The 26,009-nt window shown below is 36.9% G+C and overlaps 1 protein-coding gene across 4 annotated transcripts in view; it reads right to left on the bottom strand.

Moving 5' to 3' along the window:
* LOC122822959 (synaptotagmin-2-like) overlaps window positions 1-26,009 on the bottom strand; it is a 67,733-nt gene that overhangs the window by 25,688 nt on the left and 16,036 nt on the right. For 2 of the 4 annotated variants that reach the window (XM_044102214.1, XM_044102381.1), the window contains exons 3-4: window positions 9,747-9,805; window positions 2,482-2,655 (exon numbers count right to left, since the gene is read on the bottom strand). The gene's annotated coding sequence lies outside the window, so the exon portion shown is untranslated. The remainder of the gene's footprint in view (window positions 1-2,481; window positions 2,656-9,746; window positions 9,806-26,009) is intronic. The other 2 variants (XM_044102134.1, XM_044102298.1) reach the window with 1 other exon arrangement.

The raw sequence follows: 26,009 nt of genomic DNA, 5'->3' as shown, positions 1-26,009 counted from the left end.
GTTTCTTGCATGTCGGGCTGTGTAGCCACACACAGGTCAAGGTGCCAGTATTGACCCCGAGGCCTTCAACAATGGGCAAGAACAATCAGAGCATGCTCATTATCACAGTCCTCTGTACTATTGGCCTTATCAAAGTAGACATGCAGCAATAGCACTCAACTATTGGTGGAGTTAAGATAAATAATAACTGGTATAAACCAATCAGGAAATACATTATAACGATTGGCAGGTGACATGAATAACACAGCTATCTCTTCGTCAGTTAATTGGAACAATATAAGCCAATTAGTGAGCTTCATAGATGAAATTTCGAGAGCTGGAAAATGGACACATGTAAGGTCTGGGTGTTAGGAAGTCTGCTAAAACCTAAACTACAGTGGCAAGACAACCGACTCAGATCATGACCAAAACTGAAGCTCTTGCTGCCCCAATCTGCAGTTAAAACTTAGCTCTAAAAAGTGATCCAAGAAAATAACAGAGAATAATTAAGAACAGAGTCATGCAAGGTTAAGCCTCACTGATACACACGGAGGACAAAACCTAGCCTATGGTCAGATCCAACAGAGGAGCTGCTGTAGTTGCTTGCACATGGAGCTATGTAGCCACAGACCAGTCAAGGTGCCAGTATTGACCTCAGTTTGTGGTCACTGCATTCAACAATGGGCAGGTGAGCAATGGACCACACAATTTTTATTTTTATTTTGAAGGGTCTGCATAGTGGTGCAATAGTTGCCACTGGTGCCTGGCCTCAAGGTTTTGGATTCAGATTCAATCCAAGCGGCTCTCATCGTGTACTTTCCATGTTCTCCTGGAACATGCATGTGTTTTCTCTGGATATTCTGGTTTCTGCCTTAGTCCAGAAATATGAGAGTGAAAGTAACTTAGAATTTTACTTTGCCCTAAGAATGAATGTGTGGGAATGGTTGTTTGTCTTTTATGCCTCTCTGAAGCGTTGTAAATGTGTGGGTGTAACTTTTAGCTATTTGCCTCTGGGAGAACACACTGACCACTCTGAACCCTGTGTGAGGACACACAGGTACAGATAATGCATGCATAGGAGGATGGTTGTGTTGATCCACGAGGAGACTCACCATTGCTGTAGCACTCCCCCCACACACACACAAACCACAGAATACACTTAGCAACAGCTCAAAAATTCCCCGGTTTCCTATCTTGTTTCTGCTGAATATAGTTTGACACTGGAGCCTGATGTACAGGAAATAGGCAATCAGAAGTATTGTGTTTTGATACTCCAATGTGTCAGAGTGGTTTTGTGAGATGTTGACTTATACAATATCAGAGAGCTAGTTTTTACATTCTGACTGTATTTTGTATGCTCCTAAATAGAATACCAGTTTTTGTGTTTATTTAATATAGTAGTATTCATTGTTAACTGCATTTCTAAAACCTCAGAAATCATTTGCTCAAGTCATAAAACACTGACTGTTCTGATAAACCCAGATAGTAAACAGATCATATTTCAAGGTTTAACTTCAGGTCATATGAGGACATGTGGTGTCAGAGAAATATGTACATAGTAAAGAAACCCACCTAAAAAATATACTTTTTCAAGAATTACAGTACTCAAACCACAATCGCACGTCTTTGTGGTAGATTTGATATGAGGAATTTGGATAAAATTAACCTCTTACACATAATAATGCTAATGACAGGTAGCACCCAGAAGCATAAGAGTCAGAAGTCACCAGTATGAAGTGCAACCAGCACAAAGATAGGTTTTTGTCCTTGGTACAGTCACCTCAGTGCTGCCAGAGCTAAATGTCCCATGAGAGACAGCAGAAAAAAAGAGCATCCTGCAGCACTTTTAAAATCCCCACCCATCTCTCTATACTCCTCAGCACAACTGTCAGCCTCTTTTTATGTTGGATTACTCAGCCTTTAAAGGTAAAGACCAATGGGGGCTGGGTCCTGTTTTGTTACATTACAGATACAAAACATCTGTCCTGGGAATTCATAAGAGTAGCATGCTCCGTTCTGGCTCTTCGTGACCCCTTGTCAGTGTTCGAGATGCTGGTGAGACTAAAAAGGTAAGCAGGGTATCTGACAGCATGGCAGCCTCCAGGAGACTCTCCAAGAGAGGGGTGCACCTCGCAGCAGAGGCTAACCAAGGTATGATCAATGAAAATAATTGAGTACCAGTGTTAAAAACCACAACTCATCCAAAATTCATACAAAAGCTCTGTTCTAAGGAGGACATGATTTATGACTTTATTTATAGGACAGATGAGGATGCAAGTAACGAGGGAGACATTAATGTAGCTCGGAGTAAAGTTGCAATAGCACAAGACAGAGACCAATATACAGTTTCACTGTGGTGTAATCAGGAAAAAAGAATGATATAAATACTAACTTTCTTGTTGCAGGTGAAAACACAACACTACTATAGCCAATAAGCTATTACAGATTCCTCAGACGTAGTGTTCCTGCAAGCCCAAGAACAGAGTTGAAATACACCCTTACCAGCACTACGGGAATTGCGCAATCCTGTTCTCCACAACGGGCAAACCCCTTCACCAAACAGGCACTTGGGGTTAAAATGACAGTGCCTTGATGATGTGCCTCGACCGCTTTCCCATCAGCACCAGAAACTGCAGTCCTCTTCGCACTGTTCCCACTGCAGCAATACTTGTTCTCCTGCATACATACACACACACACACACACACATGAACGCATACCCACACACACGCATGCATTCACTCGCTCTGTAACTACCCCCACCGCTGTATCTCTCCAACCCCTCATACTCTCCCTCTCTCCACTCTGTCTCTTACCCTGAAAGGATCTCCCTCCCCTCCTTTTCACCTCTCCTTTCCTTTCCTAGCTTTTCCCCTTTATCTCCCACCCCTTCCCTCCGCACCAGCGGTGCTCGCTGCTCGGACGACTGATTTGCGATGCTGCTCACAGGGCGCTGCATGCAGCAATCTGTGTCTCGACGCGTAAGGGCAGACCGAAAGCATCCATATGCTTGTGGGAGCCACCAGCATCTGTACTCTCATTCAAACAGAGCTGCTGCTACTCTGGGAATCCATGGAAATCAGATACGTCCCTGAGCTGCAACTCAGTGTGGGGGAAAGTGAATGTAAATAAAAAAAAAAAAAAAGGGTTATGGCACAAAAGATTAATCTGAGATAAAAATAAAAATTAAAAAAAAGAAAAGGGACAAAGTTCTCGTTTTCTGAGCTGTTACAACAGTAGTTATTTGCTACTTTGGCTCTTGTGTCATCACATTCCTTTCACCTGATTTAAGCTTTGTACTTTCACTACTGTCCCTGTCATCAAGAATATATATATATTTTTATATTAGCAGGACAAACAAATTTTAAAAAATGGTGTGTACATGTATTTTAAAAACATTAGCTTACCTACAAATGTTTGTCATTCCATCCTGCATTACCAGACCTCTGAAGTTTATAAAAAGGTTTTTTTTTTTTTTTTTTTTTGCAAGTCCCAAAAGTCTAAAAAACTGCCAAATTTTACCAGTGAAGTCAGCAAGTGAATATGTAAATCTCCTCAATAAGACATTATGACGCACTTCTTTGCTTAACACCAGTGGTGAGCCAGACACTTCGGCGCCCTTTGGGTGTTGTTGTGTGTCACCAAGAATTATTGTCTTTCCCCCAAATGAATCATACATCTTATTGGCCAGCAAGGAGTACTTGATCCAAAGATCAGATTAGTCTTAATCTGTAAAAACGGAAAGCAGAACGAGTGAAGAATACTGCGCTTTGTTTTTTTTTGGGGGGGGGGGTCTCTTTTGCTTTGTTTTATTTTTGTTCCAATTATACAGCTGGATATCAAGAAAGATGTAAATCATATAGTACTGCAAACCTGTTTTTAATAAGAAGTGATAAACTAATTAAAGGGGAGGTGAGACAAGAAAAGAAGACATGTTTGTAAATTGTCCCCTATTATACAACAAAAATTCACTCAGTTAACAAAATTGGCAAGCCTTAAAGAATAAGGCTAGTTTCAGTGTAAGTATGTATTGCCACCTAAGTTCAAGATTGTAAAATACTGTATGAACCAGCAGAGATTTTTCTTTTATAGTAACAGGGTAATAAAAATAATCTAATTTGGAAAGTGGGCTGCAGCTGAGGAATGTAATAGTACCAGTGTTGATTAAGCTACGGTACTAAGAATCCGCCTTGATTAGCCAGGTGGGCCCAGCTTTCATATTAACTTTTTATATGAATGTTCACAGTCTCAAAAGAGCAAACAAAGACAAGTCAATCAGAAGTTCTTCTTCGAACTCTCTCTTCAACTTTGCAGCTACAACTTGAGGGAAGGCAACTTTTATTTATATAGCACCTTTCAGCCAAAGACAATTCAAAGTGCTTGTACAAAAAAGTTAAAAACAACGTACAAGAAAATAATTTTTTAAAAAGTAAATTAAAGATCAAGCAGATTAAAAATGAACAAAATAAACATTACAGTTTTGAATATAGTTAAAAAAACATTTAAGAATAGGCAACGTCAAATAAAAAGGTTTTTAACCTTGTTTTAAATAAACTCAAGGTAGAGGCAGTCTTACAGTGAGCAGGAAGCTTATTCCATAGTGTTGGAGGATAAAAACTAAAAGCTGCTTCACCATGTTTAGTTCTGACTCTCGGGATAGTTAGAAGGTTTGATTCTGATGATCTTAAAGGTCTGAGTGGTATTTATGGTTGAAGAAGATCAGAAATGTAGTCTGGGTTTCTATTATGAAGTGCTTTGTAAACCCTTAAGGAGATTTTAAATTCAAATTAACATTAAAACTCTACAGTTCAGTGCCAAACTGAGAAAACATTTTTATTATTTTTATTTATTTATTTATTTATTTTACACATTTTTGGTAAGTGGAAAATCTGCAGCTAGGAAAGTTTTTGTTTTAAAATAGTAATTATTAATAGCACTGCTGCTAGCTATCTTGCTACCTCTGATTTATGTGGTCATGTCACAGTCTCACTGCAACATTGACTGTCTATGCCATGATGCCCAATGAAGCAAGTCACATTTTTAAAAAATGTAGCTATGGCCGGTCTAAAGCTTTCATCTTAGTAAATAAATACCATTGTTTATCTACATTGTTTAACACCATCTTTGGTCATGAAATGGTTATCAAGTCATTTTATCATGGCTTGATAAAATCAGCAAACACTTCAGCAAAACTAAATAGAGGTTAAAATAAATACCTTGTTAGATTAAAATGCTCCAGTTGCCTCAGAGCAGCAAATAAATCTATTTATGAGGCAATAAACAAAAAAGTGTTTGCAAGTCATGTTTTTGAGACTTTTATGTTTTCTAATGAGCTGAACATGTGTTATCCGAGTGTTAGTGCCTTAAATGAAGCAACAACATTTGGAGCAGATTTTGTTTTAAACAGATCTATTGAGATAGTGTATGGCTCCCAAGGAGAACTTTGATGGTAACATCTTGAAAGTACTAAGTGCAAGACAAGCTTTCCAGCAACATAAACTGTTTTATGTTAATGTCTGTTTTATTTTAGCCCAATTTTTGTGCAAAGGGGCCCACTTTGTACTTGGAGGGTAAGGGTAGTTTTAGCTATTGATACATCAATAGGGACCTCAAAGAACCTCAAAACAGAAAGGTGAATTCTTTCATTTCTCACATGACATGTGGGTTAAGCATTATAAGGCCAGGTTGTCCTGGTTTTTGACTTTTTAGTTGACTTGTCAGAAGTTCTACATCTTACCTTTAAAATCTTTGAGACAGAACTGAGAGACATCCTGACAGGGTATGCCTCTGATCTCTCTGCAGCAGTACACCTCCATATTGTTTTATATAACAGTGAAAAAGAGTAAGTCAAACTCCTTTGCAATGTGCACCCAAAGCATAACAGTAATTGTTCTTTCTGCATTCAAAATGTTTAACTCATAAACAATTCTGGTCATTTTGCTCAGACTCATCTGTTGATTTTTTTTTTAGACAGTCAGTGTAACACATTTCTTGCTGTTTGTCGCCCTGAAACCCTGGCAGGTTTGTTTTAGTGGCTGAGTGGGAACAGAATATTGATCCAACCAAGATTCATAGCTTGTTGGATAAACCCATCGTGACCAGCGCTGGTGCCTTTTTTATGATGCAGAAGGTGCACAGAAGCACTGACTTGTAGAGACATGAGGCTAATACTTCTATTCTTGTCATAGATTTATGCTGCTTATCATTACTAAATGTGTGGATAATCTAATAATTATCAGCACAATTTCATCAGGTAAGGAGTAAAGGAAGGAGAAAAAAAGCCATCAGACTTGACTTCAAACTAAACAGGCCAAGCCTCCAGAGAGATTCAGTGAAAGCTGGAATGCATATTTAATAAAGAATATGTGCAGCATGTATCAAAAGCTGACTGTGAAGCCATTAAAATGCGCCGCTCAGAGTTTTGAAAAAAATGATATATAGCACCACGTGTTTCCTGTGCATTAGTTACACTGGCATGAATGTATCTCATAAAATCTCACTTCAGAAAACCAGAAAAACGCAAAAATATTAAACCTCGAGGACATCTGTCATCAAATTTACTTCTAGACTTCTACATAGCCATTCCACAGCTTTACATTTTCTCCCATGTAGCAATTATTATGTTGATTTTGGGTGAATGTTTGGATTCCCTGAAATGCTGAAAAATGAAACCCTCTTCATCTTCAGCTTTCAAAACTGTCAGACGAAGAACATCACCCCAAACCATGATGCTGCCACCACCATGTGTCACTACAGTGTATGTTCTTGTGAGAACTTGCAGTGTTGTTTTAATGTTGAAACTGTTGAAAATGGGGTTGAAAGCTTCGAGTTAGGTTTTAATTAGACCATGCCATCTATTTCCACAACGTTTTCAGATTTTTTATGTTTTCTCTGGAAAATTTGACTTTTGTCTCTCAACCCTACTCTATAAATTCATAAATCTATGAAGAATAAGGGAAAAATTTGGCACATTTTATAATGCAAGTATTTATTAGAAGTACTTTTGCTGTTATCGGTCTCTTAGAAGCCTTTCTGACCAGTTTCAATGTTGTCTTTTCGTCAGTATCTCAGAATGTCTTTTTTGTGCAACGTTTCCCCCAACTATCGCAGCACCATCACTATTGTGCTACAGATCAAAGCTGTAAAACCTAAAAATGCTTTTTGCAGAATCTGATTTATAAAGCATTTCAATAACATTCATTTTATGGTGTCTCTATTTATGCATACCAGGTCATTGCTGTATTTTATGTTTAACATTATTTTCATGTGACGCATTCATTTGTTTTCCTGTTCCCTTGGAACAGGATGTATGTCACTATAAAAGTGGCAAAATGTTTGAAATGATTTATGAAGGTCTACGTTCCAACACAACAAAATTTAGACATTTTAAGAGCGGCGTGTATGTATTTGAAAGCCACTCTATCTTTCTGCTGTGTCCTTCAGGCTGCATAGTTTAACTTTTTTCTTTCTGAATGTTTTTGTGATGCTGCATGTGACTATCTCCATGAAACCTTTCCTCTTGCTTATGTATCATTTACTTCAAAGAGGCTGTAATAAAATGGGGAAAAGAAGTACAAAATGAAACTCTAATGCTTATTTTCATCATAAGTAACATGAGAACTGGAGCTGCATTTGCACACAAAACGATTGTTGCTGTTTATTAAAGGTGGTTAGGATTGCAAACAGAAAGCTGTGTGAGTCTGTTCCATCTGCACCATATTTTCAGTGATTGCTGCTTTCATGTAGCCATGATAAATATTGCATGCCGCAGTGGCAGTTTAGCTTTAGATCTGGTTCCTTTTCTCCGCCTGGTTGTGGCAGACGTGAGATGACGCAATAATGCGATGCTGTGCATTTCATCGTGTTGGCTCATTCAGATCAGGAAGAGTGAGAGGAAAACCTCACTGGTCCTGTCGCCTCCGTAATGAGCCCCAAGGCTGCTTTTTAAAAAGCATCGAGCAAGAGTGGAGAAGGTGGATTTGATCTTGAAATTGTTCATAACATCATGCCAGAGGTACCCAAAAATTTACTATAGATATGCCTAACACAATTTAGTTTTAAAATATAAATCCTACTTTAGTTATAATACATATATATTTTTGTTTCAATTTACTTGTAATTCAAATTTCATTGGTTTCAATATTATTTTATTTGTCACTATTGTCCCATGTTCCAAAATAGTGACAGTTTTAACAAATATTTTTAAACAGGCATTTAAATTTATTTATTTTTTTTACTTTGATAAAGGATGGCCTGTTGTACAAAATATGGAAATCTCTAGCAGACTAGCGACCTGTCCAGGGTGTATCCTGCCTCTCGCCCGGAACGTTAGCTGGAAATAGGCACCAGCACCCCTCCCCAACCCACCAGGGACAAGGGTGGTAGAAAATGGATGGATGGATTTTAGCAACATCTCAATACATCGTCCAAAAATTTTATGCTTGTTATCCAAAGGGACAGGTCAACTAAACATACAGTGTGGGCAGTAGCAGCAGTTCTGTCTGAAGGAATACACCAAAAATCCAGCAAATTATATAAAATGTGGGAGGAGACCCAAAGCAACTAACCAAGGTTTTCTTTTTAACTGGCCATTGTACCAAATATTGAAGAAATGTATTTAAATTATGACTTTCTATAATGCAAGCTCTCTCTGTGTATTTTGATATTCAGACAACAGAAATAATTTCGGTGACATAAACTATTCCAACACAAAAAAGGACTAGCATGATTCAGTGTCCAACAGGGAGAAAAAGGATTATGCCTTCATGCAGAATATGTAAATATCATATTCTATTCAGGTTTCAGCTGCAGCCTCCAATGTTGGGAATGTCTCTGAATAGATTTTGAGCTAACCTAAAGTTAGTATTAATGAGGCTGGCAGAGGGCAGAGAGAGATGAATTAAATGAGTTTCAAAGCAGCAACCCATAACTGCCCTTCCAGGCACTGATGTTTTCCAGTAGGTTTTATTAGCTTTCTGTAGCCACTGTGGTACTCACGCTTACATCACTCATAAAAATGACTGGGATTAATCAACTGAGTGCTGGCGTGTGGGGGAAATGGTGAAGACTGGTGTATGAAGAGCAAATCTAACACTAAATCATGCTTGTTCACACTGGGCTGCTCCTTCATCCTCAGCATGCCTTTCCTGCTCTGTTCACACTGCAGTTGGTTGCCTCCTCCCTGACACATGGAAAACCTTTTTTTTAAGAACAGATGGGAAAACCCAGCACATGCTTCATTCTGACATCTAGTGGAACCCACAACATGTGACCGAGCACCAAGCTCAAATCGATTTACATTCAGCTGATTTGTGACGTGAATATCTACTGTGCATGGGAAAATATGCAGTATATCAGTGTGAAGTTTAAAAAAACCTTCCGTTATATCTCAATTCTAAACAAATTTCAAGAAGATTTGCCTCTCGGGTCAGTTGCTGCTTCAACCCTACAGCTCGTCACAGTGTTATATTGATATTGTTGGACAGCTTCAGAAAGCATCCAGCCATGGATTGTCTGCCAACTGGGCCATGCCATCAGTGGACAGTAAGGGCACATATGGAGGCTGGATTTCTGCAGAGGATGAAGGTGGGTAGCAATGTGCAGTGATCTGTCCCCAGTAAAAAAAAAAAAAAAAAGACAATCGCAGCAATAGCTGTGGCTCTTTCTTATGGGGTGAGTAATTTTCTATCCATTTCTTTTTTTCTCGTAAACTTGAAAATCTCAAATGGTATAGTCAAACAAAAGGGAGATCTACTTCTGGAATACTCACAGCCAAAATCTCTTGTCTTAGCTGGAAGTTATCACAGTGAGCGTTTTCAGTCCAAAGTCCTGGAAAAAAACAAAACAAAGTGAAATTAGCAAAGTGTTTACTTTATTTCAAAGAAAAACACTTTGTAAGATTTGGAAAGAAATACAGTTTACATAAATGTCGATGTCTTGTGACTAATCCAAATAGAATAACTGGTATGTATATTAAAATGGCACCTTATAAAACCACTGAAACGCTGACAAACCTCACAGAAAAATGTCTCCTAGTCACAAAGGCAACCTAATGTCTAAATCTGTTAATTTCTACAAAAGTGGGTGACATATAAAAGATTGCTGGCAGCTGTTTTGCTGCACACTACTGCCCACCAACAACTGAACTAATTCAATCTCATTATTGTTACAGCAGTCTAATGAAGATTTGGAAAAACACAGAACATCAGTTTTAGTCACACAATTGTAAAACACTAAAAATTCTAATATTTTTTTACAAAAGAATAATTATTTTTTGTTAATAACCAAAACTATATTTTATAATGGTATCACTTTGACGGTATTCTGATCATTTATAATAGATTTTATTTCATTTTGAATAATTTTAGTAGAATTAAATCCTTTCTCCTGCATGAAAAGCTTTTTAACAAAATATTTACTTAACTGGCTTATTTAACTAGCATTAACCAGATCCAGTCCACTTTCACATTGGTAATGTTTAAAGAATTTTAACCAGCCTATCTCAATTGTTCTTTGAATGTATGTCCTCTTAAAGAATTTTGCAAGTTTTCATATTTATATGCTGTTCTTTCTGAATAGATCACCGAAGTAGCATGTTGGACCTTCATGAACATATTTGTACTGCCATGGCCAGACAAACTGCCTATTTTTCTCAGAAAACTTTTTAAATCCATAAATGCTAACAAAATTTTGCCAGTGTGTTTTTATGCAAACACAGCTCTTTGACAAATTATTCATACCCCAGAACTATTTACAGGTTATTTTCCAAGGATTGCCCAGTGTTTAGCTGCATCCACACTCCATTAACATCAACACTCCTGCATCTGTGCGGTGCTCTGCTCTCAGGAGTGAAGGAAAATGAGAGATGATAGACAGCAGTACAGAGAAAAGCAAATGAAAAGTACTAAAGGAAGCTTAAGTTCAATGATTAAGTTCAAGTCTGTGAAAATTAACCAAAGTTAATATATGCTGCATGTGAACAGTAACACAGTTTTGCCTTCATCCATAACGTTTCAGAACTGCACAGCATATTTTAATATTGTTTTTTTTTTTTTCCATTGAGACTCAATTCACCTGAACTCTGCTCCCCCTAGAGGTTTGGAATAAGATTACATACAAGTGGTCCTCATTTATTAATTAGAGTACCTCTCAAGTCAACTCATTATTCTTGATTTGATTAAGAATACAGGCAGCCAAATTTTAATTTGTAAAAATTCTAACAATGTTATGTTTTACTTCATAATTATGCAGTACTGTTGGCCTAAACACCAATTAAATAGCTTGAAATTGATGCTTGTAAGGTGAAAAAATCTATTTGTTGAGACAGAAAGAGATGGTTTGTTGCTTTGTGGAAGATCAACTTTAGTCAAAGTGAATTTCAAAATAATAAAATAATTATCTATGGTTTAACAATAACATTTAACATTTATTTTTCCTTAAAGTGTTGAATCTCAAATTTGCTGACTAGAGCAGCAACAGACATTTGTGGTTCCTCAAATTGTATTTGTTGTCTCAGATCTGAGATTTTGTGTCTATTTGAGGCACAATTTTCCCACTGTGCTTTATAAAATCAATCAATTTCATGACTCAGTAGACATAATTGAGTTATTGTAATTGTGTCATCAAAAACTTCCATTGGGGGAGATTTTCAAATTCATTTGTGCACTTCAGTGAAGAAAATGCCTCTCATCCAATTTAAATCCCCAAAGTTAGTGAGATTTAAGTTACGTATTTATTGTAATTGATATAATTTAACTTACCCATGTGTACACTGCAACAAAATACAAAAAACTATGTTTACATTACCAGTATAAGTAAGCTTTCATTGCCAAAAAACAACCTGAGGTACTCTTAGACAAAAAGATGGCTGATCACAAAGCATGAAATTTTATATATATATAAACTTCATGGTACTAGGAGACACGGGCTGTTTCTGTCTGGCTTCACAGAGGAATACCTGCAGACTTTGTAAAAACACAATGAAAATGTCAAAATGAGCTGTTTGGATCTGGCTGAGGGGTAACAGTGACAGGAAGGCGAAAAGCAGCTCTAACGCCGCACCCTGAAAGAATCCATGTGATATTTCCTTAGAAAGAAGATTAAAACATTTCCAAAAACAAAGAAGTTCAATTAAACAAATTAAGAAAGTCAATGCATTGCCATGAAGCAGGATGATTTAACAGTACATGTATGAGTTACTCCACAAGAACAAATAAAATCTAGAGTGATTGTAATTTTAGCAGCTGAAAGGAGCCACAGGCTCTGATGTGCATCTTCTCAGATAGAATCACATTAAAGGAAATTGCCTCTTGGTGAACATAATTGCATCCTTCCAGACTTATTATTTATGACCCTAAGGGAGCAAACAATGCTGAGATGAAACAAGACAGAATTTTGCAATGACACACAGGCTCACATAAGTGAGGCAACCTGTCAGTGGAGTCAAATAAAAGCAAAATACATGAAGCCTCATCCACATATCAGTAAATCTGTAAAACTTTTTACGTGATCTATGAATTTCTATGAATTACGTGTGGTATGAATTTGACAAGACAAATTAGGAAAACTGAGAAAAATGACTCAAGAAAGGGATTTATGTTGATCTTCTGGTCACAGATGTCACTGGGCAGGAAATGGGAACAAAATCTCAATGACTGTTCTCATAAACAACCTACTGTAAGAGCAACAGTGACAAACTCTGGAATCACTGGAACTGTGACAAAAACAAAACCTGGATGAGAATCCAAGTTTATCTTCCCGTGATGCGTAGTGAGAAGAACAATAAAGCTCACTGCTGGAGAACAGCAGAAATAAATGGTATATTTGGGTAACCAAGAGAGTATAACAGTAATTCAGTTAGGTTTACACAAACAACCGTAGGCGGTAATGACATATTAATATCAGGTCTTTAATTTGGCATTATCTTTTCAAGGTGGAATGATTTCACAGCAAACAACTTCAAACTGAAAACTGAGTTCTCATGTTCGAATCCTTTTTGGAAAATTCTCTTATCCACTAAGGATCAAAAATGTACATAAACGCTAAAATATTTACATACACTCCACCTAATATTTTGCAACATATTCCTAAATTACAGTGAAATAAATCACTTTTTTATCCACCTTCAATCTTCCGGAATAATTGTGAGTGGACCTCTCTTATTGGTAATAGTGACAAAGATCATTTAGGATCATTTTATCTGAGCACAGATACAGCTACAGGTAAAACTGTTTTGATGTTTTAAGGTTATTGCCCTTTCACAAACTTGCTGTTTGTTCATAAAGCTTTGTCCATAGCAGGGCCGGCCCAAGCCTCCATGGGGCCCTAAACAAAATTTGGTTTTGGGGCCCTCTATTTCTGCTAACAATGTGGACTGGCTGGAATCAACAGTTAGAATATTAGATCATTCGCACACCTGCTATAAACTTATTGCATCTCTGCTAGTGCTGTCTACACTATATTCTATGCATATATAATATGGAATACAATCACGATGGGGGATCATGATTGGCCAATACTTACATGTGAAACCCATCTTATCTACTGATCTTACTTTTGTCAGCAAAGGCTTAAACCGGTTTCTCAGAGTAGGTCAGGAAACCAAATGTTTAAGAGTTTTGAAGCACTTAGTCTTTATTGTATCTTCGTTCCACACACAAAAAATAATATCTGTAGGGCCTGCTGTGGTGGCGTAGGGGATAGCGCAACCCACATTTGGAGGCCTTGAGTCCTCGACGTGACCGTCGCGAGTTCGATTCCTGGACCCGGCTGACATTTGCCGCATGTCTTCCCCCTTTCCTGTCAGCCTACTGCCATATAAGGGACACTAGAGCCCACAAAAGACCCCATGGTGGGAAAAAATTATATATATATATATATATATATATATATATATATATATATATATATATATATATATATATATATATATATATAAAGGAACGTAATTATTATGGTAGGTGAGTGTATGTACAATATTAACTGCTAATAATGGGGAGGGGTCCTGCATTTATAATGCATTGACTCAGTGTTAGTGTTTGCTTTGTACACTAAAACTCTTAGAGTGGTTATATTGTCTTAGAGCAGCACAGCCACTCAAAGACCCTATAAATGGATCATAGACTGTCTCTGCTTTTGATACAGATTCAGCGGCAAAGGTCTGAATATTTAGCTGGAGAAATTGATCAGATCTAATCTGTGATCCTTGACTGTTTTTTGACAGATTTGAAAACACTTATGTTCATTATTGTCTCTGCAATAAGTCCACATGTTTAAAGACTGCATCACAATTAAACCATGTTGTTGCTGTGTGGGAGTTTTCATTCCAGGATTTATATTTAAAAATGACTTCCAACATAGCTCCTTAGATGTCTGTGCCGGCTGGGGTTTCTGTTGTCTCTGTCCATGACTGTCAATTTGTTTCCCAGATGAAATAAACCCACAGCAGCAGTTCTGAAACAAAGCTTTGCTCTAATATCCCATACTGATAAAAATACCCTGCAGCCCAGAAGAAGGAATCCTTTGATTAATGTTTCTCTCTAAAAGTAACTGTTTAATTAAGAGTACCATGAAAGCCAAAGAACAGGAGAAGTCACCCAGTACCACATCCACACAGTTTTTTCATTCTTTAAGAAAATCACTGCATCCTCTCTGATAACGCTCAAATTGCAGAGCCCCTAAGATTCCTGCGCTTGCTTCCTCTCCCTCTGTCTTAGTCTCCCATTCTTTCTCTTTCTGTCTGTCTCCAAGACACGTGGCTCTCCATGACTGTTGCTACCAGAGACTTTTGGGAGCTCTCAGCTGCCCAGGGTCTCTGGAGCGTGGCATATGAACACTGGAAGATGTGCATGTGTGAGCGAAGAGCTTTCCACGCAGGAGGGATCTGCCCCAAATTTAATCGCTCTATTGTGAGGATGGAGGGTTAGAGAGGGAAGAAAAGGCGAAGGGAAGGAGGGAGGGAGCGGGGTGCCTGCTGAAATCCCACTGGCAGTGCTGCAATGCAGGGGTTTAACACTGAGCCAGAAGGTAGGCAAACACATTAAATAACTTGCCTTTGGATAATAGGCCCTTCTCACACAAGCATGTGTACGTGCAGACATAGAAATGCTTGCATGCACAACACAGCAGCCCATGTTATCTGAGATAACTGTATGACAAAAACACTTAGAGGCAGATCCCATGCTGTAACATGTCTTACCAGCTGTTCTAAAAAGCATCTGCATGTCAGGACATAGTTGATTTCATAGTTTAATGTAAGAATATCAAAATAAAATAAAACTGGACCTAGTCCAAACAGGTATTTTTAATAAATTCTTTACAAAAAGTACTTAGTTAGTTACTTAGTTAGCAGAAAAGTGGTGGGTAATTTGGATCCAGCCCCCTGAATCATTGACTTAGTATAACAAACTTTCACCGCAGTCACCATCGTAATTCTTTTGGGTTTTGTCTCTACCAGATATACAAATCCAGAGACTGAAATACTTTTTCTCTAAAATGTGAAGCGAGTGTATCTTGGTTACTCAGTCATACTGAATGGGGAGTGTCTGAACAGCAAATTTTCAAGTCTTTCAAGTATTCTAACTTTCTGGGTTATTCTAAGACATGGATATGTTTTGATAGATTTAACTGTTGCTGGATTTTGGGGTCATTATTGCTCTCTTGTTTCAAAGTCTTTTGCATTTTTTTTCCATCCTTTTTCCCATCATGTATATTTACAGCACTATTGATGGTTTTTTTATTCTGTCCCTTTTGTTGTTTTTTCTTTTTTATTTGTTTTTTGCCTGTTTTACAAAACGTATAGGTTTAATAAGAAACTGCTCTGCCTAGATATTGTGTACTATAAATTGAGTGCCTTATTTGTGTTTGTTAGCATTTATTGTGCAAGTGTCAAAAAGTGACAATAAGATTTAATTAAATCACAAATGTCCAGTTTTGAAAATAATTCACACAGCACAATGCTGCCAACATTACCGTATATGTGTGTGTGTGTGTTCACGTTCATGAGTCGTTTAAGTTTTTTTCTAAATATCACACTTTGAATTTCTAAACTCAGTTGGTTCCATTGGATTTTCTTAAGTATTTCACAGTAAATTGGGCTGAATATAAGTCAATGGTACAACACTGACATTTTTGTTTTTTTGACTTTAAAAGAGAAAAACTTCATTATTTTTTCTTCCACTTCCCAATTCTTACTTTTTTCAGTGTATTGCATAAAGTCCCACTAATTTAGATTGAACATTTTCAATGTAACTTGCAAAGGTGCAGCAACCTTAACAAAGTTGGACTCAATTTTTCAATAAAAGGTAGGAAGGTAACTGTGGGAATACTTTTCAGCCAATTCACTCTCACAGTGTGCGACGGTTGAAGAAGGTAGATGATGGGAGGTTCCTGAAGACGAAATGCTGACTGTCTTTTATATTTAGCAGAAATAAAGATATTGACGTCTTATTGCTCTGACAGAAACCAGGAGCAAGGATAAGAATTTATATTGTTGCTCATCAAATATTCAGGTATTATTTTAATTAAAATTTTATGTTTCAAAATGCCAGAATATATAGGTGGTGATTCGTATCCATGCTGAGTCATGGAAAGCTGTTCTCTTGATGTAGGGAAACCCTTTGCTGTCCTCTGTGCTGACCTGGTGCATCCTTTGTCAGTTTATATGTTTATATGAAGCCCCTTTAACAATTTCAGAGGCTGTAAACAGCCCCCAGACTCTTCTGCCAGTTGGGTTAATGGAGCATTTTTAGATAGGAGGAGATTATACTGACAGGGTTCAAAAGCAGTTTAACTTTTTTCAGATTTGCAACAAAATATATCTATAAGTCTTCCTTTTATAAGATATTTTGATCATTTTATACTACAACATAGAGCATTTTTGTAACCAGCCTTCAAAGTGGCTTGCTTACAAAATTTATTTATGCAGATTCAATGAAATGCGTTTAAAGGCTTTTGTGTGAACATGCTTTTTAAATTTTTAGGTTAATTGCTGTTTTCACTCATTCTAAAGCATCCATTATCTGTTTGGCTCAAGTGCCTAAATATTTCAATGTATGCTTTATAACCCAGTTATATTCACAACTGAGTGTGAAAAAGGCTGCTTGGTAGTCTCCTATGTCAACATAGGAGACTACCAAGCAGCCTTTTTCACACTGAGTATATAATGTTCGACAAAGAGTTTTAAATGTAATGTGATTGGTAAATCTGGTCGCATTATATACAAAGACAGAAACTTTAACATGCCAAAAAATGGTGCGTTACATTCTGGGTTATTATTAAGATTAATGCTCTAGGAGGCGTCTCCCACCCGGGTCCTTGAGAATTGCAGGCCTGTAGGTTTGAGATGTATCCCTGCTCTAAAACAGCTGAATCAAATGAGTGGCTTGTTTCCATAGTTACCAGACTTTCGCCAAACTTAATGTTTTGTTGAAGAGCTAATGCAATAAACAAGAGCAATAAAAAATTTAAAATGCTTTGGTGTTACAAAGATTTGGTGACTTCAAGAATCCATGAGAGCTTTGATATTAGGTGAGTTTTATCTCGCAATATCCTTACATAAGAAGATCAATATATACATGTTCTACTTGGATGGTATGCTTTCCTGTCATTTCCATTTTGGAGAATAGCTAAGTTACTATGTTACAATTGTACCCCAGGGTAGCCCAACAATGATATATTTTTCTGTCTGAGTGCAGATGCAATAAATGAAATGTTAAGTGGGCTTTTACCACACTGCAAAAATTAGAAGGCATCGTTTTCTTTCATAATTCATAAAACATTCAGATAATAAGGTCATGAATACAAATAAAGCAGGGAAAGATCAATATGTTGTTCTCAAATGTCCATAATGTCATACAATAAAAACAGAATTTGACTGAGGAAAACATGCAATATTTTATTTAAAATTTTGTATAGAAAGCCTGACATCTGATTTTTTCCCCCCAGAAATGTAGTTCTAACTAGAGATTACATTCATTAAACCTTGTGAAAATCACATTTAATTTAGCAGAACAGGATAAATCTCATAAATCTCTTAAATCTACAATGGCTGCAACAAATCAATTTTAGCTTCTTGCCCAACAGCAGTTAAAAACTAATTGTTCAATCAGATGTGTGACACAGCACAAAATACCCAAAAGGAAAAAATCTGTTTGTTTTTATCCAGAGGGTTTTATCACCAATTTATTTAAGTTGCCAAACCTTTTACAAGAACAGTAATCTCACTTCACTTTTTAGGAGCAACAGCTATTTTTCAAAAATGTGTTGTCAATAAATCCTGGTGCACAGTGCCACCTTTCCTCTGGCAACCAGCTTCAATGGGAGACAGGATCTGTGTTTATGTGCCAAAATAAGGCAATTTATCACCCGGTCCCAAAGAAGCGGGCAACAGTAGGATCGAAACGGCACGCAGTTCCAGATTAATTACTTCCATTTTTACCTACCTGATGGATGAAACATAAAGCTACAAACCATGCCACACAGAGGAAAAATGATTAAGAAAACCACAAATTATGTCAATTTAGTTTTTGCTCCTTACATACATAAGGTAGCCATTGTTTAGCATAAGTAGTTGGCAGATCAACTTGAACACTGTGCATGTAATACATTATGATAAACGTACTACATGCACGTTTATTAACTATCTAACTATTAACTGTCTGTTAGCAAAGAGGGAAATCTTTGGAAGCAGAAAAGAGAAAAGGGAGCAGCACACAAAAGCATCCAGAACTCAGTGTCCCTGCATTGCATGGCTGCTGAAAAACAGTGTGACACGTGAAAAACAACAAACTCCCCAGGGACCAACGAACTCCAATAAATGTCAAATAGATTTTAGTAATGTGCTCTGCAAACAGCTACTGCAATTGGACAGTGCTTTTCAGCATAATAAATCATATTACCTTCTAAGGTCCACTGTAGCTGAAGGAATATTTTATTCCCACACTGTCCACTGAGTGATATATTTCTTTCAAGACACATTTTTGAGTTGCTGGTTTGTTAGTCTAAAAGGCCAGTATAAAAAGCTCGTTATGAAACTGCAAAAGTTCCAGACAAAAAACTTGTAGGACAAGATGTGCTCTTTTGCTCCTTGTTATGCAGTCAAAGTTATTGTAGGACAAACACCAGACGAGTGGACGCTCATGGGGATCCTTCACCTTCACATCAGCAGTGAGCCACCATTATCAGTCAGGCCCAAATCTTGGAATCCAATGTGCTATTAGTCAAACACAGATTGAGAGTGACAGCTCACCCCTGGTGATGATCTTTCTGTACTACATAAAACTTGACTTTAAAAGAATTTTTTTTTTCCAAAATATACAGCACATGTGCAAATATTTTAGCAGGGTAGCATACATGTTTAAGCAGACTTAACATTTTTTTAAGATCTCTTTTTGCTGCAATTGCATCTGCAACTATTTGGAGTACGCTTTGTACACCCAGAGACTAAAATGTTCACCCATTCGTCTTTACAGAAAACCTCAATCTCAGTGAATTAGATGGAGATCATGTTTGAACAATTTTAAGGTCCTACCAGTGTCATTTCTGGTTAAAACACCCACAAGACAAAAGGCTGCCACCACCATGTTTCAACATAGAAATAGTGTTTTACCTGTCCTGTATTTTCCAAATAACTTTTAACCCATACGAGAAAATTACATTTGACCAGAGCACCTTTGTGCCCGTCTTTTCTGTTCAAGACTGGCAAATACATAGTATGCTTGCATTTTTCTGATTCTTAGGTGCAATGCTAAATAATAATTAAAAAAAATCAATGCATCTCTTATCTTCTATTTCACACATAGTCGGTATTTTCTGAAGGGTTGTCAAATAAAAACGCAATATTGGAGTCTGTGATTGTAATGTAATACAGTATGATTTGCAAAGGTCAAAACTTTTACAAGTTATTGTGTAATTTGTTGCATATTTACAATAGGTTTTCATTTCTTGTATCCTGTGCTTACAAGTGAGTAAAAAGGTTTAATGAGCTTGAGTGGGTTTACTGTATGTTGTTGCTTCCCACCTGGATGATCTCTCATTTAAAGTCTGAACTTAGTCTTTATTTTAAAGCTCGTCAAAGAGGAAAATAGATTCACACAGCTTGAACACCACCTTGCTCTACTCTGAAAGACTATTCACTTGTGTAAAATACAGTTCTGTTACTCACATTTTCAAACTACTGTCTTCCACAATATAGCTAAATTCTTTTTAATAAGGTCCCCTGATGAGTGATGCGAAGATTTGACCTAATAACACTGCAATATTTAACTGAGATCATCTGTAAAGTAGACAGAGAACCATATTTCAATTAAAGGCTCATTAAAAACTAAATTAGTCACTGACCGCTGAAAGGAACTTGCAGAGGGAAGAGAACAGACAGGTAGACATGAGGTTTCAAAACATCTTTCTCTAATTAAAATATGAACTTCGGATTTTCTTTCAAAGGTTTATTTAATTTCATGTCAACAAGAAATTGCCTCCAGACTACAAAAGCTACTTCATAATGCTGCATTTTTTTTTTTTTATCTTGTTCCTAATTTCAAGCTGTTAAGTGGTTTCCTTTGCAAATTATCTCCTTGGGTTGTGCAATTAATCATTTATTATTTTTGTATAAAATTTTGGATTTCAGCACATATTCAGCTGCTTAATGATTCTGATGTTTTGTCTTATGATAGAAAAATTACATAAAATAAGTGATTTGCTAAAGTATTTATGTCTCTTGATCCATTTTACATTTTGTCACATTAATGTAACAAAATAAAGTGAATTGTTTTTGAATCTTAGGTGATATACCCACACATAGTGGCAAATTATTGTGCAAAGGATAGTAAGCAATGCACAGTTCTTTTTAATCCATCCAAAAGTGTGTTGTGTGTGATGTGGGTTTATGTTCAGTCCCTTCACTCAACCCTTTGTACAACCACCTTTACTCCAATTACAGACACAAGTCTTTTGGGGTAAGTCTCTACCAGCTCTGCTAAAAAATGTAATGTTTGTTCATATTTTTGCTCAGTTTCAGTGAAATTGCATGGAAAGTTTAAGTCATTTCTCATAATCTCAATTGAATTTAGGTCTTTACCTTTACTAGACCATTCTAACGTGCTTCAGCATGTATGCTAAAAGTTGAGTCTAGAAACCACAACATTTTTCCTAACCTGACTACTTTGTTCCTTTGTCTTCATGATGTTTTGCTCACTATGGTTCTCTAAGAAATCTCTGAGATCTTCACAGAACAGCAGTATTTATAATTAGATTAAATTGCCCAAATATGTATTTTACTCCCTTGTTTACCCTCTGAACACACTGACCTTAACTTAGGGGTATTAAAGATAAGGGGCTTAATTCAAATGCTCTCCACACTTTAAACATTTTTATTTGTAAAACTAGTTGGAAACCATGAATATTTTTTTTCTTTATTTTATATTATGTGGTACTTTGTTTTGGTCTTTCTTAGATGCTGCCTTGTTGCTGAAAATGTGCTAGATAACTAGAATTACTTTACCTTACTTAAAAACCCAGTAAAAAATATTTGAGATTTAAAGTTGTCATGTAATAAAATGTGAAGAAGTTCAAGGAGTATGAATGTTTTTGCAATACACCTTATCTAACATCAATATTTGTAATTTATAATGCATTTATAATTTTAAAACTCCAACCTCTCAAGAATCTGTAAATGTCTGATGTTAATTAAATCCTAAGAGAGTGCACTCAACTGAAAAGGGATCAATTATTCACAACTATTTTCATAAGTTGCACAGCGTCTGGCACATGAACTATCCATCCTTGACCCAGTTCTTTCATTTTGGAATTCGGTTGTGTTTCTGTTTTAAAAATATAACCACGACAGAATGTTACACACAAAGATAAGAGGATGCAGGGAAGCCCCTGCAGCCAGCCAGCCAGAGAGCCAGCTAAAAGTCTTTTATCATCTGCCCTCACATAGCCCTGTAATCTGAGAATGGCATTTACAATCAATGCTGGGAGGGAAAGAGAAGACAAGACCAATCGATGCCTGTTAGAAACACTATGGTAATTGTGCACTTATCAGTTCAAAGCAGAAACCGCAATGAGTCTGAGTTGGTTGACTAAAAGATAAAACTTAGGTTGCTTATTTTTCTATTAGAATTTTAACTGCTTCAGTTTATCTAAACTGAAGAAACTACATAAAATATATCTTCAGACTGGATATTGTGCAGCTGTTTCCCCAGATCTCATTTTGCATAACATTATGGAGCATTCAGTTTAATAGAGGACTATCCAATTAGCATTTTATGGGTCAAGTAAGGGAATTCTCAAAGAAAAACAGAAGAACTGTTATGTGCAGGACCCAAATTGACCGTTCTTATGGGAGGAGATTGTGCTTCTACAGCAACAATAAAACAGGCAAATGTGTGCTAGTGGTTGCTAATTAGACACGATGTGTTGCCGAGGCAGATGGAGGAGCCATTTGTTTTCTGGGTGTTTGATCATAAACAAGCACATTTAACTAGTTAAACCTTCATACAATGCAAGTGGCAGATATAAAAGTAACAATATCCCCAGGATAACAATTTAATTCATTCAATGGACAACATATCTTCTACAGAGACTAAAATACAATCACTGTCTTGTCTTCATCTAGTTTGAGCAACTTATTCAAGTGATTTTATGAGGCCCCGTAACAATTTTAGAGGTGAAGTTCAAAGGAAGTTTAATTTTCATGTTACCCACCATTTTACCAGATTTGGGACCAAGTAATGACAGATTTCCTTTCTGTCAGTCTTTTATTCATATGCTTTTCTGATCATTGGATATTATTATCTGAGGGAACAGTCTGTAAAGTGCTGATTATGGTAGGAAATCCTTACAAGATGAGAATATTCAGTAAAAAAAAAAAAAAAATGCCACCATATCATGGTATTTACACAAGACATAAAAACATGTTTCAAACTGTTGCACATAATGTTGGTAACATTATATTAAGTATTTATAACATATTTATCTATAAACTGTAGTTATCACTATTTTGACTTTCATATGTGCTGGTGAAAAAAACAGAGTATAAATACCTTGCAAATTTAGCAGCATTCTTTAATTGTTAAAAATATAAAATCTTGGATGACTGACTGGCTTTAGCTAGTTAATAAAGCAGGCTACTTGTCCAGTATAATTTTTTACTTGTTTAATATTGCTCTGACTGAACCAGGCATGCTTAGGAGAATAGCTATGTTCTTGTAGTAAATGTCCAACTTACAATGATCAACACATTTCTGTGATACTTTGTAAGCCTCTGTGTCCTGCCATAATGTCATAGTGGATGCTCTGCTCTGATTTACAAAAAAAGAAAAAAAGAAAGAAACACCACAGCTGAAAGTACCCTGAACAAAATTACTTTTTTTCACAAATGAGAATTTCCAAAATATGGTGCAAAAACTGGAATTGTCAAACATCCCTGGCTGTTAGTGTCAGTTGGCACAAAAACACAAACAGTTTTCAGGGTTTGGCTGGTAAATATTGCAATAGATTCCTTCCTTCCATGGCCAAAACACAAACTGAATCCTCCAAGACAGCCACATGGGTCCTACCATTGGTCCGTTTAGCCTATCAAATTATCCTAGCAGGATTTTGCCCTGCCAACAAAAGCAAAACAATTAGGGCTCAGAAAATGTCACTTTTGAAAAGGCAAACAATACCTGCAGCAGCCAGGGAAGCAAGAAAAATAAAAGCTAGAAAAGTGTGCTGACATTCAGAAACAATCCTAATGTGGTTTATATAATGCAGCAGATTTGATGGAACTGACTTCATAGTATAAGCAAGTTCTCTTTAATAATACTCTTTAAGTCTTTATTACTGCCTACCAATGCCACGTTTAGAAGCAGTCAGAGAATTACGACATTACATTAAGCCAGATTTCACAATAAAACAAACAATAATTTTCATACTTTACTACCTCCCAGAAGATATGAGCTACTGCTCTGAGAATTAAAAAGCAGGCAGCCTTGAAGAAACACATAACCTATTGCAAATCTCTCCACTCAGCTGGCAATATGTTTAATCTAGCACAGGCAACTGACAGGATTCCATCAATTATTCAGGAAAAGAAATACTCGCAAAATGTACGGCACCCTCTGGCTCCACAGCAGTAAGTCACTATATAGCACATCATCTGCTGCACGTCGCAGTCATCGGTTTCTGTGTGCACAAGAGCATGCTGCAAAATTGCTCCTAAAGTTTTGATTTTTATTGTCAGTGATTGATTAGAAGGTTACAATTAAAATACTGTGTAAGATATGCTCTTTTCCTAAATGTCATGTTTCATTTTTAATTCAATATGTTGACCAGGATAGAAATGTTGGACAGAAGTGGAAACATTTCTTTGACTGAAATCACTTGAAAATAACCCATCACTAGATTTTGAGAAAGGTTGAAACAATTAATCTAGTGTCTATTCTAAAATACCTTAACATCTTAGGTATTTTGAATATCTAAAATGGGGGTGTTATGCAAAATCCACTCTTTAATAATTTTATCATTTTAATTTAAATGAATCCCTCATGAAAACATACTTGAAGAGTTGCTTTTGATTCTTTCATGCTTGTTTGATAAATCCTTGAATCTCCCCTGGTATCCATTTGAGAGGGTCTAAATGTTTGCTCAAGCGCCACCTACTTGCACAAAGCTCCTCCTTGAAGCTGCAGTCTCCAGCCAAGCTTCCGCCTCACAGAACACCCCGTCCCCCACCCAGCTCCTCCAGACTAGCAGGTGCAGCTAATGCCAACATTACTGCTGCAAGGTGACATTCACCCTGTCTCGTCTGCTGAGTTTCTTATACAAACTACTTCTCAGTCCAATGCTTCTAAGAACGGTTTCAAATGGCTTAATGAGAAAAATTGTTGTGACGATGTGCTGATGGCAGCATGTCGGAGGAATAGGAGCTTCTTAAAGAGACACAGGCCCAATTTCTATGTGCTAAATCACGTCAAATTTCTTTCAGTCATGTTTGATATAGACAGCATTTTTACAACAACTGATAGTAACATACATTTTTAATTGTATCATAAAATGGTACTATGAACCATAGTACCATTATGAACCATAGTTTTAATTTACTCATGGCAATTTGTGCCATGTTCAGACTTCAATAACACAAAGCGCTTCTTCTCAGAATCAAATATCTGCTTGACAAGTCATTGAGAATACTTAATTCAAATTTTGAACATTAATATACACATAAACAAGACATTCATCACGTTTTTGTACAAAATAATCAGTCCAAATAATTTTAACCCATGTTTAGGGTAAAGATTATTACATCTTTAACTCCTGCAAAGGGTTTTTTGAGTAAACCTTTTTACAAACATCCATCCATCCATTTTCTGTTCACCCTTGTCCCTAATGGGGTCGGGAGGGTTGCTGGTGTCTATCTCCAGCTACGTTCCAGGCGAGATGCGGGGTCACCCTGGACAGGTCGCCAGTCTGTCGCAGGGCAACACAGAGACATATAGGACAAACACGATGCACACACACACACACGCACACCTGCTGAGAATTTTGAAAGACCAATTAACCTGACAGTCATGTTTTTTGGATTGTGGGAGGAAGCCGGAGAACCCGGACAGAACCCACGCATGCACAGGGTAAGAACATGCAAACTCCATGCAGAAAGACCCCGGGCCGGGAATCGAACCCAGGACTTTCTTGCTGCAAGGCAACAGCTCTACCAACTGCGCCACTGTGCAGCCCAAACAGATTAGCAAAAACACAGTTGTCAGGGCACAATGACTAGTTTTTCTGGCACGTTAGCAATTTCCCAAACTGAAATGAAAGAAAATGAAGCCACTGCAGTACTCATTATGTTCTTGATTAACTGTTATTTTGGCACGTCAAACTCAATATTATACTTTGTCATTCACTCTGTCAAAACTGCGACTCATCTCATTATTTGCACCGTGTTGTTACATGTTTTGGTGTCGCAGTGTGAGTCACTCCTGCTACATTTTCCCCATTCTGTCAGTTTCAAAGTACTTTCCACAAAAACTTTGCATGACCCCTAAATGTC

The sequence above is a fragment of the Gambusia affinis genome, linkage group LG01, assembly GCF_019740435.1.
Source record: "Gambusia affinis linkage group LG01, SWU_Gaff_1.0, whole genome shotgun sequence".
NCBI classification, from domain to species: Eukaryota; Metazoa; Chordata; class Actinopteri; order Cyprinodontiformes; family Poeciliidae; genus Gambusia; species Gambusia affinis.
Note: the sequence above shows the minus strand (reverse complement) of the source record. Positions and strands in the feature narration are given on the sequence as shown.